The sequence below is a fragment of the Trichoplusia ni genome, chromosome 18, assembly GCF_003590095.1.
Source record: "Trichoplusia ni isolate ovarian cell line Hi5 chromosome 18, tn1, whole genome shotgun sequence".
Taxonomy (NCBI): domain Eukaryota; kingdom Metazoa; phylum Arthropoda; class Insecta; order Lepidoptera; family Noctuidae; genus Trichoplusia; species Trichoplusia ni.
The window spans coordinates 1,806,141-1,828,053 of NC_039495.1; positions in this window are offsets into that span (position 1 = coordinate 1,806,141).

Sequence of the window (21,913 nt, forward strand, 5' to 3'; positions counted from 1 at the left end):
CCCTACCACGCCTCGGTAATTGTTTCTGCAGACGGTACGATCGGCTCTACATGACTTGATTCTTAATGAAATACTCTCAGTATCTAATAGTTTTGGTTTTTGATGTAGAGTAACTTGTAATTGGGGTAAAAGACAATTCAGAAGTATCTACTAAGATTTGTAACCACTGGAATTATTTGTAATGCATTCTGCAGATGTTTTTTTCTTGCCTTTTGTTCATTCGTCGTTTAATCCAAGTTAGAGAGCGCTTTCTGACACCAAAACAGTTGCATTGCAGTTGCAAACTGTAGTAGTTAGATATCAGTTGCATGCATTACAGGACATTTTTGCAACTGCCATCTAACTAATACAGTTTTTTTCTGCTTATGTATGGTTGATGTGTGACCAAACAGTTTCTGTGTTCTTAAAAGATAGTTGTAAAGCCGCGGTGTTCCCATTTTTATGACCAAAGCTACTGCTGTCTTGATTGTGCCCACAATTTAATCATGAGTAAATAAAGATTGTCTTTAATAACTCTCCCCCCAAGGAGTTTAATCCTTCTGTCGTATATCTTAAAAATGTTCAAGTCACAGTGACAGAACCATTCAGATTTTCGTTCATTCACTACTCACGCTCTCCCGTGAGAAGAGATCGAATGCGCAACAAACAAGCCTGTTGTCCTTGGAGTAGTGATTTACTTGGTGATTTACTCGAGTTCATAGTGAAGTTGTGTTTTCTACACTATGAAACCCGAGAAGCAAAAGACAGGATGACATTGAAATCTGGCCTTTGTGGCAGAACTAACTGTTGCTGAGTTACTGTTAGTTTAGAAATATAAATTAAGATAGATCTTAAATTGTAATAAGCTATTTTTAGATTTCTTTTATAAATTAAGAAACGACATTAAAGGCTTTTTATTTTATTAACCTTTATGCCCATACACAACTTGTGTATCCATGCCTCCATAAATATTTGAATAGAACACTAACAAAGCTTAATCAACCATGTTCCAAAGCCTGTCAATACAACGTATTAGTTAGATCAGTCTGCGGCTATCATTCAGTCACCCGATCGTCAGTTGTCGTCCTAAATCACCCGTCATTCCGACCGGTCCGGCGGCGTCCGGCGGTATCCGGCGGTATCCGGCGCTATACAGCTCTGTCCGGTTACTAAGAGTATGAATCATTATGTAGAGGACGGGATGAGAAGCATTTGATTGAATTTAGGGAAATTAAGTTTTTCGACTTTTGTGCATTTTTGTCACTGTGAACGGACGAGAACGGGAATAAGTTGTCCCAGCAGTAGGAACTTACTCAGAGAATGAATTCCTTCAACAAAAACTGGACTAGCCTAACCAAGGATGAAGAGCAAGGAGACCCGAGAGGCGTAAGCCCTGTTGTGAAAAATATGCCGAAAGCTTTCTAAGAACGCAAGAGTTTCTCTAACATTCAATAGTTTTTATCTGAGTATTTCATTTTCGCACTAGAATACGCTCTTACGTAATTTTTGTAATACCACCATCAGATTTTTAATTCTCTCGGACCACAGCGTTAATTAAACCACGAACCACGCAGAAACCATAATAAAGCGCTAAAGTAAAATTAAAAAACCTGTTCTGTATAAAATATTGCTCGAGAAGTGTTGTGGGTAAAAAGCAATTACAGGCGCTTATTAAATGTCAATAATCGTTGCAGTTCCAATCTGAACGGATGAATCACTTTGGCGGGGAATCGATGAGGAAATGCATAAAATATGCAGAGTCGTGCGTGATCGTGGTATTCGAAAATAAGTGTATCCCTACTAATATTATAAATGCAAAAGTAACTCTGTCTGTCTGTTACGCTTTCACGTCTAAACCACTGAACTGATTTTAATGAATTTTGGTACAGAGATAGAGTTGACCTTGAGAAAGAACATAGGATAGTTTTTATCCCGGACTTTTGAAGAGTTCTCTTGGAAACGCGATATAACCGACCTCGACGCGGGCGAAATGCTAGTTAAATATATGCAGGATAGAGAGTCGGTTAAGAATTTTGGGAGGCCTCAGCCTACAAATGAGACGAGAGAAGACGAAATGATTTTTTTTAAATGAGAAAAAATTTAAGACTCATATCAGGTGCATTAATCGCTACACTTGCTGACTAGGCGGGCCAAGGATTTGTGGTCTTATGACTACCTCTTGAAGTACGAGTGGTGGATTAAATAAAGTTCATTAATTAAAACACTTTTTAAACGCCGTACTTTTGGCATAGATGATGGCGTGTGTTCCATCCTCGCCTTAGATACGCATTTGTGTGACTCATGCTTGTTCTGAGTCACTGAGCTTTTAATTCCTTAGTGCAGGAGACGTTGTCTTTTAAGAATCCCCCCTCTAACTTAACGAAGTTTCGGAGAGCAAAGGCCAATATACTGTGTTACATTCATACGCTAACCAAGATGTAGGCAACGTTCGCAACACGAAGTAAACTGATGATCGCTCCACACCCATGTCCGGTGTAATCTAGATAGATCTGCTTTCGGTACTGTCGCGTACACAGTACTTAATATTTGCTTGAATAGACACACTAATGCTTATCTCGTGTGGAGATTGTGAAGTTTGTGGTTGGGTCACGAGATGTTTCATGTCGTTTTTGGTATTTATCAGAAGCTTATAAATGGAGTTTCTGTTTGGTGTTTTGGTTATGCAGGAATGATGAAATTTTGCATTCGTTTGGTTTTTTTTTCCAATCGCTGCAATTCTGTGTGCATGGGTGGCTAATAGAATAGATTCCTCAAATACATTAGTTTTTACTATTTTACATTTTTTGGAATTTTACCGAATTCTTTGCTTGATGTATCACATTTTTAATAATGTTCGGGTAAAATTAATAAAAAAATCTGGCAACGAAAAAAATTACTTCTGCATACATAATTAAACAATATAAGTTAACAATATTGTCTACTTATAAACTGCCAGATTTTTGTTAGAAAAATAATAAGTATATTCCAATATTTTGTATGCAACCAATATAGCAATCTTGCCTGTTGATCCATAGATGTCCTCATTAATATGCACGCCTTCAACATCATATTTTCACTATAAAAACGAAAATTTTTGTAAACTTCTGCCCTCGCCAGTACCGTAGGTGTGACGTACAGTGTATTGTGAGCAAGGTGACAAAGTTATAGTTTGGGCCGGCTAACTAATGCGCGCTAGAGTTATGGGACCCTCTGTAGAGACTGCCGGGATTATTTAGCAAGCATCGTACATTGCATGTTGCAGGTACTGTGTGCTGATGGAGAATGGGAGACTGGATAAAGGGTTTGATGTTAAATTAGCTGTTGGCTTGGCGTTAACGTACTGAAGAAATTTTCGCTCGAAAAATAATTACATGTTTTTCTTTCTCAGGTAATCCGGTCAATGGGTATCGATATAATTTGGTCTGAGAATAAATTGAATTCTATAAAAAATGTTGGTGGTGAAACAAGTGGTTAGGGATCGGGTCACTTTTATTCATTGAATTTGATAAATATTAGAACATAGGTGGACTTTAAACTCGTGGGTTTTTTTTTTTAAACAATTTCGTCAAGTTTGGATCAGAAGTTTTTATTTTAAGTGCGAACTATTCTTTTTACTTAAAAAAAACATTATTGAAAGCTTTTAAACAACGCATACCCTCCTAAGTGCTCTGGCAGTTCCCGTTGTTGTAGTATAAATATATTTCTAGCAAATAAAAAGAAAAATACAGTTCAGGAGAACAAACTACGTTGTAACCGTTCTAAGAAATATAGTTTTCGTATATTTCATTCGAGACTCGGCACCCGGGGTGCTAATCAATAATCCTGGCTTGGAAACACTGAAAAAGCAATTTCCCGCTAAACAGAATAATAAAACTTAGGTAAAAAGTGTCGGACCCACGTTGGGAGAACTTTACCTACCGTTTAGCAGATGTGGTTAGTAGTCTCACTGTAAAAATTTTGAGGATATTTTTTTGACAAGTCAGAAGTTTTAATTTAGGAGTTCGTTTAAACACCAACTCCAAAATCGTTAACCTGCATGTAACTTACACTATATTCATTACTTAGATGTAAATTATATTTTTGATTTGTTTGACCGTATCTTATTTTTTTTTGTACAACTACAGATGTAGGTTAGCCAACACTAGTGCACTGTATCTACTTAAATCTTTTAAAACAGAACCGTTACTATTGTTCAAGCAAAATGATGCATTCTACTGCTTTAAGAGCTCTTTGTATTCGCACTGACTTTTAATTAAATATGAAATAGATGTAAAAAGAGGTCGGAAAAACTTTAAGTAAATACTAGAAAAAACAGTACCCAATTGAGAAAGTCAATTTTCTTTTTCGTATAATCAGAAGCGCAATAAAACAGTTCACAGTAAGCCTTCTGATATTAATGTATTGTGTACCGTCCCAAATAAAAACATTAAAGTTTTTGTTGGATATTATTATGTATCAAGATTTTTCTTACCTACTAAAATGTATTTCTTGTAATAATATGCAAGAGAAAAATATTTCCACTGAGAGAATTTAGTAGGTAATCTCGGACAGTTAAAAATATTTTTTCCCGTTAATAATTTATAAATGTTATAATTTTATAAAAAGCTATGCACAAAAATTTTGTTGTTGCACTCACTGGAGTGACTAAATCTGAAAACTCGCTTTTGAATTGCCAAGTCTTTTTACCCCAATAACTTGTTTCGTACATCTTTGCCTTAATTATTTGATTTACGCGTATTTATTATTATTTATTACCATAATAATTTCGGATCCCACAAGAGCTATCAATAAATCAAGTCGATAGTTGACATCAATAGCAAATCCCTTATGTATGAAGATTTCAGATCTAAGTCATATGATTCATCATCATCCTAGCCTTTTCCCAACTACGTTGGGTTCAGCTTCCAGTCTAACCAGATTCAGCTAAGTACCAGTGTTTCACAAGGCGTGATTGCTTATCTGACCTCCTCAACCCAGTTACCTGGGCAACAGGATACCCCTTAGTCAGACTTTCTGTCTTCTGACTACCCGTAACGACTGTCAAAGACACCTGATTAATCAATACGAAATATCATTTCCATCCCTTTCAGGAATTTCCATTGACATTAAAAAAAAATCGAAATCTCTCTTCGCTAGAGAGGTTTATCTGTCACATCCCTTAAGACATTTTCGCCACTTTCCCTCAGTTTCCCGCACAAAACATGCGCATGCATACCGCATGTTGTCGCATGACGTAACGCGGCTCATTATGCTCGCCCGCGCCAGGTCAAGAACACCTGATACTGGCACAAAAGACTACACCTCTCTGCTAAATGGAACAAACGGGGGCTTTAAACTGACTGCGGAGAAAAGAATGTGACTTTAGTGTATACTTTGAGGGAGAATTTGTTTCTTATTACATGGATAGATGTAGCATGTCCCAATAAGTTCAAGAGTTCAAAATGTTGATGTTTTTGCTTTAAGGTTATTTTTCGTTTCGATAAATTAGGCGGTCTTACTAACGCGTTATAGTATTCATATGTAAATGTATTCATGTGTACTAATCTCTCAAATATCAGTTGTTAATGTAATCAGGTATTGTAGCGCATCTTGAGGGAGGCCTATGAGCAGCAATGGGTCATACATGAATGACTCATACAAACGAACAAAATAAAAAATAGCACGATTCGATTAAAACTACAAAATTTATTAAAAGAAAGTAGTTCTTCGCCTCGCCATTGAAGTGTATTATTTTCCTGTATCCTATTTATAGATTTCGTGTTAACCCGTCAATATTTCCGTTAATAAAGGTCCTGCTAGCGCCAACTGTATCAATTAGAGTGACCGCAGGATAGTTACCGCGTGAATTAGCGGTCAAATTTGATTATCTGACAAATTCACACATTCGTTCACCGTTGTTTACACACATTTTGGCTCACCACTGCTTTGCCTGACACTTTTTAGTCTGTTTGTTGCTAAGTAAGCTCGTGGCTGTGCTATAACCGCATAAGTGATTCGATCACAGGTTAAGCTATGCTTGACGCGGTTGGTCCGTAGATGGGTGACCATCTTTGTCATAGCGAGTTCCTCCGTGTTTCGGAAGGCACGTTAAATTGTGGGTCCCGGCTGTTATTACATACTTGATATTACATACTTTTTATTACATACTTGATATTACATCTTTGACAGTCGTTACAGGTAGTCAGAAGCTTGAAAAAGTCTGACAGCCAGTCTAACCAAGGGGTGTCGTGTTGCCCAGGTAACTGGGTTGAGGAGGTCAGATAGGCAGTCGCTCCTTGCAAAACACAGGTACTCAGCTGAAACCGGTTGGGCTGGTAGCCGACCCCAACATAGTTGGGAAAAGGCTAGGCCGATGATGATGTTGCTAAGTAAGCGTAAACCAGCTTCAAAATAGTTTTTTCTTGTTATCCTTATCCTATGAACCATAGGGTAAAATATAACCCTATTACTAAAGCTCCCTTGTCCGTCTGTCTCATGTACCGTATATATAACGTTTATGCATCTTGTTATGCTATGTATTTTTCTTTGTTGTTTAAGCACATTTAAAATTAAATGTGAATAAGGGCTTCGAACATCATTATCTTCATAATGAAATTAAAAGCTAACTGTTTAAACATCCAGAAATATTGAGTTATCCTTATTAAACAAGTCGGATAAGTCCGATGTTTTTGCAGCTTTAACCGACATCAACAGCTAGTTAAATATGTATTTAAAAAATGTAAACTTTTTAATTTTATATGTTTTGCAATCCTACCTGATAAACATGAACAGATACTCTTCCCTACTAAGAGTTATTTAGTAATTTCGATAAAACAACAAACATCAAAGGTACAAATTGCAATACATTACAGCGCCGCACCACTCTAGAATCAATAGCAATTCATAATAACCGGTAATGTATCGCAGCTCCCACGAATTTGTCGTTCCCTTCAAATGAGGTTTTACCCAAGTGGTCGCTGGAAGAGAGGCGGACGTGACAGTGAGGCACAAAACCCTCTCGACGACGTGCATCGGCCTCGTTGACGGCCGATACCCTCTGCTCAATAGGCTTTTGTACTTCATACCTACTTTTGAATTGGTTATAAAAGTTTCGAATAAAAATTTGCATGAAAAAATTATGAGGAGTTTTTGGATTCCGATTCCGAAAACCTGGTGACTGAGTTTTAACCTGCCCGTAAACTTGCAATGTTACTTTAACATCCTTGGAAATCGAGTATATTATTAACTAGTACCTTTGTAAGCATCACATTTAAAACACGGTGGGGCGTGCTGGGATTGGATCCTACGGCCTCCGACTTAGCAGTACCACGGTAATGCTACTAAGGCACTGAGCAGTGATACTGCAAAAATTACATTTATAACTTTGAAAAAGTCACTTTGGTACTTTGTCTGCGTTTTAATCGAACCTGCAACCTCCATGCACGGAACCAGAAGGCCTACACGACTAATATGTCTCAAATATGAACGTTACTAATCGTCGTTCGGCAATTTCCGCCAATCTTCGTATTTCGTTCGTCCAATCATGCACCAATAATTGGCGTAATTATTTTAACGATGTTTCATATTGAAAATGAGTATCACTATTAAATTATTCATGTTCCACTGCATGTATTTGGAGTATAATTTCGTATGTTTTTCAAAATGTAGGTACTGTTTGTATCGACAATTATTCGAGTACTTGATTAGTGCAGAAAAAGATAGAAGAATTGAACAAATTAATTTTAATTTTATGAAACATAAAAAGTTTATTTATTTCCAGCCTTTGATATTCAAAATCCTGTTTTAAAATAGCTTTTTTTTAAATGGCGCCGAAACACCAGGTCTATTTCTGAGAACTGGTGACGTGTCATTTGTGCTTGTAATAAAACAGTTTTCTCAGTATTACACTGTCTGATCATAATAATGTAAGTTGTGGGACCACTAGGGAACGCTGTTAGTATGAATTATTTTTACACATAATTTAATCAAAACAAATATAATATAAAGCTAAAGAGTTTGTTTGTATGGTTCAATTTTTTTGAGTAGAATAGACTTTGCCAGACTTCGTGGCAAGGTAAATAATGAGACTGTAGATGGTTAATGTCTATTTATTACTTCAATTGCTGGTGCTTATATACTAAGAAGATGCGTGAGATTTACAGATTTAGCTATCTTAACAAACGTGCAACAATTAACATGTATGTCTTATCTCTATCGTATCTAATTAATGTAGCGACGTGATAGTGCCGCTACATAGACCATTCATCGAGGAAGGTTTTAGGCTATATATCATCACTCTGCCACTAATAGGAGCGAAGATACAATGGAAAATGTGGAAAAAACAGGGCAGATATAAATATATCATAACTTATATCTTCTAACCACGCGGACGCAGTCACGGGCAACAGCTAGTAAAAGCTAAAAGTAGTAAATTACTGGCAATTGGATCTCTATAAGCTAAGGACTCATAATTCCACTGCATGGGAGAGGAAATAATAATATTCTTAAAGGCTGATTTCTCAATTTATAAAATCATGTTTAGAAGAACTTAGTTAGTATTTACTCTCACTGCGGAAGATTGTGATTCGTTCCTATATCAAAATCAAAAGTTTTTATTTCAAATAGGCTGTTGTCCAGGCACTTTAAAAACGTTTAAGTAATGAAAATATCATTATTGTGGAGAAGAACCGGTAGGAAACTCCATCCTATTTCGTCAATCAGTTGTCTCCATGAGTCATGGGAGTCATATTTTACTGTTCTGTGGTTTTTATATGGACTGCATTCAGTTCTAATTGATAAAAGTTTCTCCAATCCGTTTTTCTATCTTCTAGATCGTATATTCCCACTACAATGAGTACAAGAAGTGAATAGGAGAACCGAACTAATTTAACACTTGAACCGAGTTTAGCTTCAAACAATCACGTTCTTAACGCCCGTGAAATCCGGCTTAAATCAATTCGATAGAAACTGACTTTGTGGAAGGAAATTGAAATGAAGTTGATTGATCAAGGCGACACGACGCGACCTACTGATTTATGTAAAGATTTATATTTTATGTATGAATAAATAAACTTTAAATTAAATTATGAAATATGGTAAGTAATTGCTATTTATTTATGCTACCACTGCTGAACAAATACTTACTGAAGTTTATAAATTTAAAAACAGATTTTTAGAAAAAAACATATAAATGCATTTATTCCAATTGTGAAAGATATAGCCCAAACAAATGGTTTATTATATGAAATTGCATTGTGTAATATTAAATTCTATACCATAATACAAAATCCAATTCCAAGATGTTTGGCTTCCATATTACTATTGTCAGTGATATCATTGAATTAAAAAAAATTGTTCAAATGACGCCTACAAACAAAAAAAGGTCTCTATTGGACAGATGTTAATATGTAACTGTCTATGAAGTCCTGAACAAATACGCTGTATTTTTCTAAAAACGACTCTCACGTATCACAAGCCTTCTAGTAACATGGACAAAGCATTGTTATATCTTGATCTGTGGCTTTGGCCTGGTGACCTCAACCATTCGGCTGTCCGTACAGTCAATGCACTTTACCTGACTAAAACTTAAAACAACTTGCAACCTTGTCTAAATAAGACACATTACACTATACCACACTAGGTACAATCAATTTCCTAATGCATTAAGTACACAGATTGTCGAGATAGTGTGACAGCGTATAGAAGCTGCCCAGGTAAGGTCTGCGGTGGACATCCACTGGACGTAAAAGAGATCTTATTCCGATGCTCAGAATGCGAGTTGAGTACTGACGACAAAATAAATTTGATTTACAGATGATTGTTTGGTTAAAACTACAGTATATTTTGTGATGACTTTTGTAAGCAGTATTATGATCATGATTCAGATTGGGTCTGAAACTAGTCGGATGATCTTAATCTTTTGTAGGTATAATTAAAGTTTATGATAAAAGGAATTGTACAATGTGTAATGTTAAAATTATTTACTGGTCACCCATCATATTTATGACCGACTTGCTTAACCTCGTTCTTTCTTATTATTATTTATTGTTGTAGCGGCAAAATGTCTACTTTCTAGCAATCGAGGTTCATGAGTTTCAGCCTTGTGACAGATGGATGGACAGACACCCAGACTAGGGATATGGTTCCGTTATGACCCTGGGTATAAAACTCTAAAAACTTACATTGCTAAAATTTATTGTATTCATTCGATTTCCAACTTTATTTTACGTCACAAATTAAATTGAGTTTGTTTTGCCGACGGTGGAAAGACAACGAGAGTCCAAAGCGTAAAGATAGTGCTCTCAATAAGCGCAGTCGAGTAAAATCATAATACGAGGCGAACGTTGTTGTGCGCCGGCGTGAGCCACGAGCGACAGCGATTTACAATTAGCGTTTATAATAACTTACACGAGATTGAAAGTAATTCAAAAAACGTGATCTATGACCTTGACCTATTTTAGTACTACAGATATTATACATACATTTTTTTGCATCAAAATATTATTAATAAAGAAATATACCAGTGGCAGTAAAACCCGATGGTGCTATTCTATCTAGTATGATATCTGGTATGATAGTGCCATTGAACCACAATTTGGCCCCTCTGTGGCAAAAGAAGCAATGGGATGTCGTCCTTTCTAGAAATACCCAACAAGTAAATATAAAATACTGTCAAACATGATTTTTTCTTTAGGCGGTTTTTTTGTTTACAGGAAAACAAGTTTGGCTACACTAGAACTCTTTTTCGTAGCAAAAGGACTTTAGAAAGTTGTAGAGACAAAAAAAACAGCTAAACTGACCAGAGCATACAGTTATGACGATAATTACCATTAAATATAACAACAAACAAGACTGATTAATATAATTTTTAAAAATCGCTGCCTCCTCTCCCCTGTTACCTACCTAAAATATGAGCGGTCCCGAAGTGGAGTGAGCTCTCGATGCCAAGCGAGTTCAACGATCTATTCGATTATTTATATCTTCCTCCGATTGTGGTGGTCCTCAGCGCGCCATTCAAACTGCACGCATCGAGAGGGCTTCACTCGATGTGCCTTCAACGAGGTCGGGAGCCTAAAGGAATATTTGAATACGTGTCTTTAAATGATTCTTAGTTGGACGACTACTAAATTTACTACGTAGTGAAAATATTGGAGTTGTGAAAAGAGAACGCACTACGAATTGGTTTCGATAATTGCAACAGTTTTAATTTAAGTGGTAGTAGGCTCTTTATGGTATCATTTTCTGGTAGTCTCTATACAGACGATAAGCAGAAGACTAAGTGTGTCTTTGAAAGTAATTACCAATTACACTTCTTGCAAGTTATTTTTTCTGTTTATGCCTGAATTTTAAAGATTTGTAGTCCGATTTGTGTTTTTTTGGCCAATTAATGAAATAATTCGGGTGTAGGTACACAAATTTTAACAAGAGGTTTTGTAAAGAATTGCCTTACGACTTATTATAATAAAAATCAATGTGTGGGTATTTTCTGAAAATGATTTTTTCGTCTTCCCTGTGAGAGAATTCAATATTTGCGAATTAAAATGATTATTGAATGTGTGTATCGTGGTTATTTAATTTAAATTTTTCGTTTCCAGCTTTTCAACTTCTATTCAGATGTCAATTAATGCAAAATTTTCGAAAGATAACTTTTTTTTTGTATTATTTTAAAATGATATTTGCAAGTACAGTCGCGTACAACTAGTGAACAGGTAATTATTAATTCTGTTTATTCTAGCTTCGCTTAACAATTTAGATGGATAGCGTTAGCAAAATACATTTGCATAATAATTCGCGCTTGCCTGAAAAATACAAGCAATGTTAACTGAAAACTTTATCATAACTGTGAAAAAGAAAACTGTAGAGTTTCAGTGTCGTTACTGACGAGGCTTTGAACGTTAAAAATACATTTATTCAGTAAATTTGTCATAAATTTCCTAAGAATGGGTATGTATTGCAACTTTTAACTTAAAAGAAAATCGAGTTTAAGTTTCTATTTCTTTCCTTTTTCAAGAAAATCTATTATAATACTAAACTACTATTTTTATCGCAAAACATTTACCACAAACATTTAGGACTTTAAATTCACGACACGAAAACGCTCAAAAAATATACCGTAGCATCCTCGTAGCAGGACTACAAAAGAGCTACGCGGCTACGTCAAGCTGCTACGAGGCTACGAGAAACTTTGAAATTTTTCGGAATAGGTTTATTATTTAAGACTATGTAATGAAGACACCCTGCAACACTTTATGGGTGGAGTTACTAGGGAATCTCTAGAAAGTATTAATTTATTCAGACTCTGTTACCTGCAAGTCCTAGTTCGTGCAGTTTCCCCGCCCCTCCCCTTTCTCGGTGGAATACTAATTTCTGTAACGTCAGCTGTTGGTTTATTTTGAAATTAATCAGTCGACGTGACTCGTGAGCCAATTTATGAAGCATCCCGAGTTCATACTGACTTGAGAAATATGCTGAGCAGTGTTTCAACAACTGAATAAATATTTTATTTCATTTCGTTTTTGTAAATCTTGTTTTACTTCTCTGCAACTTTAAGTTAGTCTAGTCTTATAATCTCGACGGTATGTTTTAATTAAATTGCTTTTTTTCCTTTACTATTCCTCTTTCAATACAATTCTGGAATAAAAAGTAGGACTTCCTGCTAGATGGGTGATTCTGAAACAAACAATGGATTTTTCAGAAAAAATAAACTTCATTACTTAAGTAATAGTTGTCTTACAAAAAAGTCATAATGCAACAAAACCGATGGGCAATGATTGTCACCCACTGGACTCAGAAGAACGATATTCGTCGAGGTTGGCTTCGTAGAACGTGACGTGACAATTTCGTCAGCCATGCATTGCGCGTGTGACTGAAAATTGAAAAATATAATTACCTCCTACTTTTGATAAGGAGAATAACATCTTACACAGGCTATTAAAAAGGAACTGCTAGTTCTCGTTGAATCTAATAAAAAAATATTTATTAAATTATTAAAAATTATTAAAAAAAATATTATAATAAATAAAAAAATCTAATAAATAGAATTTTTATTCTTTATATTAATACAAATAAAGGGAAAATACTTGTTGTATTGTATCACTTGATTGTATAATCTAGATGGATTTTTTCATAAATATACCTAAAGCATATTGTTACTTTTCAACTCTATTAATAAAAAATATTCTAATGCAGAAAAGCTATATCAGGAATATCTACCAATTATATGTCTGAGTAACTCAACCGGAGACATTTTCTATCACAAAACACATACATTTTTCCTACTCTGAGAACATTGTAGGGAAAGTTTTAAGCTGTCCTATGGAATCTTAAGAATCAGTTCGTCTTGTTGTTTTACACCGTGTTGTTAAGGCGAGCGTTATAATTTTTGAGAACTTTGACTTTTTTATATACATTTTAGTACTCCAGTTCTAGATAGCCTCTTGCACAGTTAGCATAGTGATATACATAGATCACCACGCCAAGCCTATTGACTATTGACAAACGTAACCTATGGCGCATTCGATCCTAGCATAGCCTAGATCCTAAGAAAGCATTTGTGTGATCCACGAATGCTTGTTCTGAGACTCACAAACATTCACATAGTTTTTTTTTGTTTGTCACTTGAGTGTTTGTGGAACCCTGGAAAATGCAAGAATAAAATTTCTTAGTCCAGGAGTCTGTGATATGTAGACACTTAAGAAAATGTTTATATTTCTAAATACATACATGTCGTAGATAAATAACACCCAGATACTAAAAAAATTTCGTGTTCATCACACAGATATAGGAATCGAACCCACAACCTTCTTTAAAGTAGTCAGGGCTTACCACTAACGGCCGCTTTCTATATTCGATCTCAATCCCTAATTTACGGATCGAGATTGACATTTGAATCCATTTTCAACTTTTAGTGTTTCTATAACCGATCCATGGATCGTTTTGTCGATCTTTTTCTTCAATCTATCTTTGGGAGGGCGGATCGAGATTTTAGATTGGTATTTGTACGAAAGTGACAGTTATGCGTTTTCTATAACCGATCTCTGGTTTTGACAAATCGATTTTTGACATTTTTGATCTATAATCGCGATCCCCATTTTTTTACGGATTGTACTGAGAAATCTCTGAAAATGGAAATATTTTCAAGTGATAGTGATAGCGATCTTGAAGTATTAGCTCAGCTATCGGACTGGGATAGTAGTGACAGCGACGACGAACAAAATCTGTCCTCAAAATTTGTAATTGTGATTGTGATGTATCGAGTGGCTGTTTTTTTTTCTGCACTTTACTCGTAAACGGGGGTCAAGGATTTAAGCTAAAGACCAGCGGACGCTTAAACTTTTTTCTTTCGGTATTATAGTTTTTGTATACTAAGTACACTTTTACCAATATCTGTAATACTGGAATCAATAAATAACGATTATAATATTCTCGTTTTAATTTATTTATTTAAAACCATGAAGTTTCATTACAGGGTTTACCCTAATGCGACAACTTAGAACTTAAACTAAACAAAAATTGCAACACATTACATTATTAAAAACACATAAACACGTCAGTCTGATTTTGAAGAAGTTGGTGGTGTGGAGAGCTCTTGTAAGAGGTGCTTTGGCGAGCAAATTTGTTCTCGCTGTAGGTGCGGGCTTCGCCGCCGCCGCACGAAGCGGTCCGGTACACACGCTCAAGCGCTGCAATACTTCCGGGTGATTCTCCACTCCACGAAGCACCTTCACCAAGAAGACGACCCGTGCAAACTCCCGTCTCATATACAGTTGATCATTGCCAACCATGCTCAGAACAAACAGAGTGGGATCCATGAGTAGGTAGAACGGATACACCCCATACAGTTTCTTGTACAGATGGCGCGTGAACTTATTCTGAATGCGCTCGAATATTACCGCTGTATTCTATTCTATAGCTGAGACATCGGAAAAACAAACAACAAATAAACTTGCGATTTTAAAATATACCATGTTAATGTCAAACTGACTGACAACTTTTCGATTGACTGACGTTCCGTTGCTCATCAATAAACGATTATTGTCGTTTATGCTTTTTCTAATTTTCAGGTAGAATTATAGTATTTACCGCTACGACTTCCCAATCTTTTATTTTTGTATTTTGTGCAATTTCTAGTGATTATACATAAAATAGATAAGCTTTAAGAAAATAGCCACCATTTTACACATTAATAATCGCTGAAGTACTTTTTCGGCACATGCGTAAAACAAAACGTTTAGCAGGGCGATCTATCCGTTTTTTTTCGATAGATTTCGAGACGAGATCGATTAAAGAAATGCAGATTCAAGCTCAATCGAGGGATTGAGAAAAATCTGGATTGATCGGAATCTTAGATTCGGGATCGAATATAGAAAGCGGCCGTAAACCAACAAGCCTGCCAAATCCTGTCTCACGGACTTGACAGGCTTGGCATATGCTATGTAAAAAGAAACATGGACAATAATTTAAATTAACCTCTTTTAATTCAAAAACTGCTTACACGCATCGGTGTCACAGTCAGCGGCACTTACAGAACTGTACGGGCGAACACAACTTGTTTGCATATCTTGGAACACTGAATCTAGTTCTACTCCGTGACATATGTAACTCTATGTGCGTATTAGTTTTATTGATTGTATGTCTTTGCTCTGTGCAGAGTCGCGCTCATTTCAATTGCTAATTTGTTCGAGTGAGCATGATTTTCTTGGCGGTTTTCATCTTTGATGTTTTTATTTTAATTTGTTTTTGTAAAGAGCTTTTTAGTCTGATGCTTCGTCAAAATACTTTAAGAAACCGAACTCGGTAGTCGTAGGCATGTGAAGTAGGTATGTTATATTCATTGCTTTTTTGATCGATAGATTATAGCACCTTAAAGCACAACACTGACGTTCAACATACCGCGATTTTTAACATTCTATAAACAGTCCTTTATAAAACTTTAACAAAATAAAAAATTCAACTCAAAATGACACTAAGCAGAAACATGCAGGTAATTCAAAACGAAAAGTCAGTGACAGTAATTTTTCTTCGTTTCATAAAACTCTGTATTACATACATGCATCTCAATTTTATTGACCGCATTGGAAATATCAATCTAATTGTATAAAGGGCACATTAACCATTGACAACCTCACAGCAGACATCCGTTTCTTCATAACTGATGATCATGTTTTTTCCCCCAACCTTTGTCCTCGTGAAACATACACAGCAGTTACATATTTAACTTTCTGACAATGGTATATAGTTAATGGAACTAATAACAAACAATTTATTCGTGAATTCAGGGCCTCAGAGCTCCTCAGTCTTGAGGCGGCATCGTTAAAGAGAAAACGTAAACTATCGACGGCGAGCTTGTCAAGTCGCTAATGATTTGTGTTTAGGGCTGACACTTGTGAAAATAATAAATTGATATTATTTTTTATGTTCTCCTGATCTTATATCCTCCTAGCCTTTGACCAAATTTGTTGGGGTCGGTTTCCAGTCTAGCGGATGCAGATAATTACCAATATTTTAACAGGAGCGACCGCCTACTTAACCTCCTCAACCTAGTTACGTGGAAACACGATACCCCTGAGTAAGACTGGTTGTCAGACTTTCTAGCTTCTCACTACCCGCAAAAGACTGTGAAAGATGTGATGCACGTAGGAACTTGCTATAACATTGATGGTCATCCATGAAGTAGTAGATTAGTCACTAGCTACGAAGTGTTTGTGTTTTTTTTTGTGTAATTACTTTGTACAATATCAGAGGGTCTACCATATATTTATAAAGAAAAAACTACGTATTTGTAAAAATTCGCAACATATTTTAGTGGACAACCCTAACCATAGTTGGCTTCGTTGTGACATCGCGACAGTTTCGGCGCTACTTACAGGTACCGCGGAGAGAAGCTGAGAATCTCAGAGTCGGGAGGGAGTGGGAGGGGAGGGGGGGGGGAAGGGGGGAAGACAGAAGTCTTACATTGTAGCTTCATTATGTTACTAATAAGTGAAGTGATGGCATCTGTTTTGCTTCTAAGATTTGAAAGGCAGTGAACTAAATGAGATGTTTAGGTCATTTAAAATTTATTCAAATGCATTGATATTGCATAGATATAGATAGATTCTGCTGCTGTATATTATTAGACGGTTATCTCTCATGTTATGAATCTCGGAAAAGTAAACGAAATTTTTTAACCAAAAGTTTTCTAGAATCGTATTTTATCTATAGTTCTTCTTTTAATGTTAAGATAATTTCTTTTTTACATATGTGCAAACGGATTTTAACAAAAATATTGCATTTTTTATCGCAAATTTATAACGCCATTTTTTATCACAAATTAATAACAATTGATGAATGTTTCGACCATTTTACCTTGAGAAAGTAGTATCGCCTACAGCATTATGCATTTCCATTGAATACTGCAAGGCGCGGCTCAAAAACCTCCTATGGAACCTTTTATTTGGCCACTTTTCGTCGAAGCCTCGACACGCCTAAGGCTGTGTACCCATTTATTTTAGATGGCAAAAATGTGTTAAATTTGAAATAATTTAGCTAAAAAAATGATTAATTATTTAATGATGTAACGGGTTTCAGACACAACCGCAGTACGACGGAGTAAGATATCTCTAATCTTTTTTGTCATAATCAAAATCATTTCTTTTAAGTAAAAAATCTACTGTTATAACAAGTCAAGGTAGAAAAATGTGTATTGAAATACGTTAGTTTAATAATGGCAAACCGCACTGTTGTATAAGTTTATTTCTAAGTTAAGTCATTCACACCTTTCTACATCCTTCGCCTGTCCTCATGCCTGTGCACGCGGCCTTACCACAGTCTCGAACCTGCTTCGAGTGCACTCCAAGTCACGGCTTTGTCTTAACACACCATTACGCTTTAACAGTCAACGTGTCGGCGGTTACTTTCCACACGTAATGATTTCATGGAAGTGGCGAAAATGTACGAAACTATTTTGGTATTTTTTTGACAAGGTTCCTTAGGTAGACGAGTGGTCATCGTACGCCACCCATTATTCTTGGTACCTTTGGTTCATGGGCCAGCATTTGTGACAGAATGACACAAAAGTAACATAAAAAATAAACATATGTTCAGCATCTTTTCTGTTTGTTATACATTACAATAATGTAATAGGTTAACGGCGAGCTATAAAGTAATTAGTCTTTCAATAGTCATCTATATTTTCAATTGTCTGCGCTATTTAAAAACAGACTATACTATTATCACTACCACAGTTCAAGGCACCTTCAACATCATATCACACACCCAAATCTGTGAAACCTGATTCTCACATATTTTAATAGTGATTACATAAGCTTAAAAACATTTATAATACAAACATGAAATAAGGTGATGCCACGATTTCTCCTTTGATCTCTAGCTGCGAGTTTGCCGAACTGATATTTAAAAAATCGATAATTTACTTCAGGTTTCTTCAGTCAGAGAAGATCAAAGAACTAAACATGTTTTCTGTATTATACAACGATAAGTGAAAATATTTGTTTCTTTTTTTGCGATGTAAAAGCCTGCTTCGGCTTAATGTTATTGCGGTAGTGGATGGGTGACAGTATGCATGGTGTAGAGCAATGTCTCTTTTCGACAAATGCAATTTTATAGGAACCCAGAATAGGTGTCAGGCATGCTTTGTAAGGATTTCGCAACAAAACAGTAAAATTGGCATCATATTAGGATGGAAGGACCCCTGTCAATCCGTCTATCTATCCATCAGTCACTACGCTTTTTCTTAGGAACCATTATACATAGTTGGATAGCTGAATTTGACATAGAATAATACTTCTGTTGGTGCTTTCGATTTTCTTAGAATGACCATTTGGAACCGTGCACCTAGAGTCAATATTCTAACGTTCTGAATGTGTCTGGATAATGGCCTACTTGAAATAAAAACACAAAAATCAAAATCTAGGTTAAGCAGCATTTGGTGCAGACAAAGATTTAATGGACATAAAATCTCTGTTGTCTTGAGCCTGTTTCTGAAGCCCTACTCGTATTTGACCTTTTAACTTCCAGTTACATCATAGAAGACAATATCCAAATAGATATTACTATAATAATTTTAGTTAACACCAAACAGAAGACACATTGAACATCATCATGTCAATGCAACGATTACACACATTGAATTCGAGGTTATTATCTTAAGACTCGCGATCAATTCAATTGTTTATTTGTTCCGATGACTACTCACAAGAAAATCGAAGTTATTGTTAAATAACCTTTTATATAAACAATGGAAAGGTATTTTTGTGACGATGAGTCTAAAGGAATCTCTTGTGAATGCCTTTGATTGGTATGCCATTGATACGAGATACATTTTTTTTGTAAGTCATCACTATAACAGCAAGCAAGAGGAACTCGTGGCTAAGTATCACAAGTCGATCTATCAAAGGTTAAGCTAAGTTTGATGCGGTCGATTCATGGATGTATCACCATTGTTGTTTGTTTAGAAAGGCACAACGTCTTTCCTTTTTATACGAGAAAAAAAGTAAAAATACCACTCCAATATTTTTTGGAAATCTGTCTGACGAACTAATCAGTTTTCTCTTGTATTAAACATGCCGAAAGAAAACCCACAATAAGAACTATTATATTAATGTGGGTCACACACTTGCTAGCCTCTTGATTGGAGCAAGAATCAAACCCGTAACTTATATGCCTTGATCATTGGCATCCATTTGTATGGAGACCATACCACACCACTGAACTATCACTCCAACCGAAGAATGCAAATACATAACTTTAAAACAAATTGTCGTTATTAACAAATTGGCTTAACATTTAAACTTTAAGCGAAGTATTCTCATATCTGCATTAATTAAAACCCGAACGAAAATTCGTAACTGCAAACAAGTGAGGAATGTAATTATGAACATTATTATCAGAGATTTAAATTTTAAAACAAAAAGGATAAAGTTCTACTGATGCACTTTAGTGAGATAAAATAGTCAACGATACACTACAATTCAAATCCAACTCTATTTCTTTCTAACTAAGGTTGATGTTCCAAAAGCAAAATGTTGGAGATGTTATTTTTTGTGGTTGAAAAGCAAATAATTGAGTGGTTTCAGTTTATAAAGTTTTTTCGCCATTAACTTTTAAACGTTTAATTTGGAATCTTGGAATAAAGAGGTTTCTGCATAGGAACCCGCTCCGAACAGATTGCAACAAATTACTGTTTTACGCAAATCTACAATGGAAAGTAGTTTTATATACCACTATTCAAAAATATTTTTTCGATGAGTACATGGGTTTGTATGCAAGAGGTGCTGGTTGGATCCCGGCGCAGGCAGTTTGCCTCATCACCAATGTGACTTTTTTTAAATACTAGTATCTAGTAGTAATAGTTTTATTTATTTTAAGGTCCCAGTGTCAAACAGTGAAGGAAAACATCGTGAGGAGGAAGAAATCGCCAATCCACAGTCAGCTTGCGTGGTGGTCAACGCTCAAATCTTCCCTCTACAGATGAAAGCTGTTCTCAGCAGTAGGACGTTTATAGGCTATTATTTTTTTATACGTGTATTTCATGTTGGTTAGGTCAAAAAGATATTGTTTTATTTTGAACTAAAATGTTATAGCAAAGATTCTCAAGCTGAAAGAAATGGCATGTTCCAATGCTTACGCCTCATTCTAGAAAATAGCTAAAATGACAAATTAATAAATTAAATAGTTTGGTTACTAACTAAAAGGTAAGAATTTATCAAATATATTTACGATTACCCTTTCATTTGTTTATAACAAATTTGAGTAGACAATTATTTTTGTGTCAAGACAATGACAAAAAATTGTAATCCATATAACACGGCATCATAATTCGTAAATCGATCGATACAACACAAAACAAAAGAAACTCATAATCCCCTTTCGATACGGCAATCGGTTAAGTCGAAGAACAAAGAAGTACGTCCTTAGGTTACGAGTGGGTTATCTGATGCCAAGTTCCTCATAGAGCACGTACAGATTCCCGATAGCAGGCGACGCCACAGAGCGGGCACTAGCGAATGTTCTGCCCTATCGCGACGCGGGGATCATATCTGAAGTTTCTACACTGTGGCATAATGTCGCATTACGCTCTAAAGATATTTTTATGATCTCTCTTTTGTTTTTAAGGGGTCTTGTATTGAGGTTTTGAAATCTTGACTGGTGGTTAAGGGGGGGGGGGCGAGTAGTAGTAGGTACATTCAAATCCGTCATCTTATTTTCGTGTTATTTAGGTATTTATTTTGCTGGGGTTTGAGGCATGGTTTCGCATATAAATTGGTTTTGTGAGAAATTACTTTAAGGCAATTTCTGTTTTTTTTATTTCAAAATTCTGAAACAGCACACAAAACATAAATGTATTTTCCACTTATATGAAACAACCCTCGATAAGTATTGCATAAAGATGCACGAAGTGAATATGCAAAAAAATATCGATACTTTCGATATTTCATGACTTGCCTTGACATAACATAGAAGTTTTATACACCCGATAATATAGTTATTTGCATAAATTATATGACGTTGTTTACTCTATAATATTATGAATCTAAACATACGCTTGTTAGTTTGTATCATCTTGCATACTCTGGATACCCGCGACTATGCCTGTGTGAATTACTTTAACTCTTTAATTTTTTATCAAGGGATTGACATGTTTTTTGATTCTTTTGATTTCATTCTTTACAAATAGGACAAAGAAAAACAAATTTGCAAAAAAAATATAGTCAGCTGTCAAGTTGATGATCATATCAACCGATTTCAATTTTGTTTATTAGCGGCAGCAGAAACTCGTCATCTGTGTCACAGTTCAATCATGAACTTTGGGGGCTCAGTAATACAAGGCAGCTATACAGCCTGGTGGTGGTACTTACCGGAGGATAGACTGCGGAGGATAAGTAATACGGCTGCAATTGCATCTTTTGGGTAAGTAGCCCTTGAAAATGACTATAATCTGAGTGACTATTGCGCT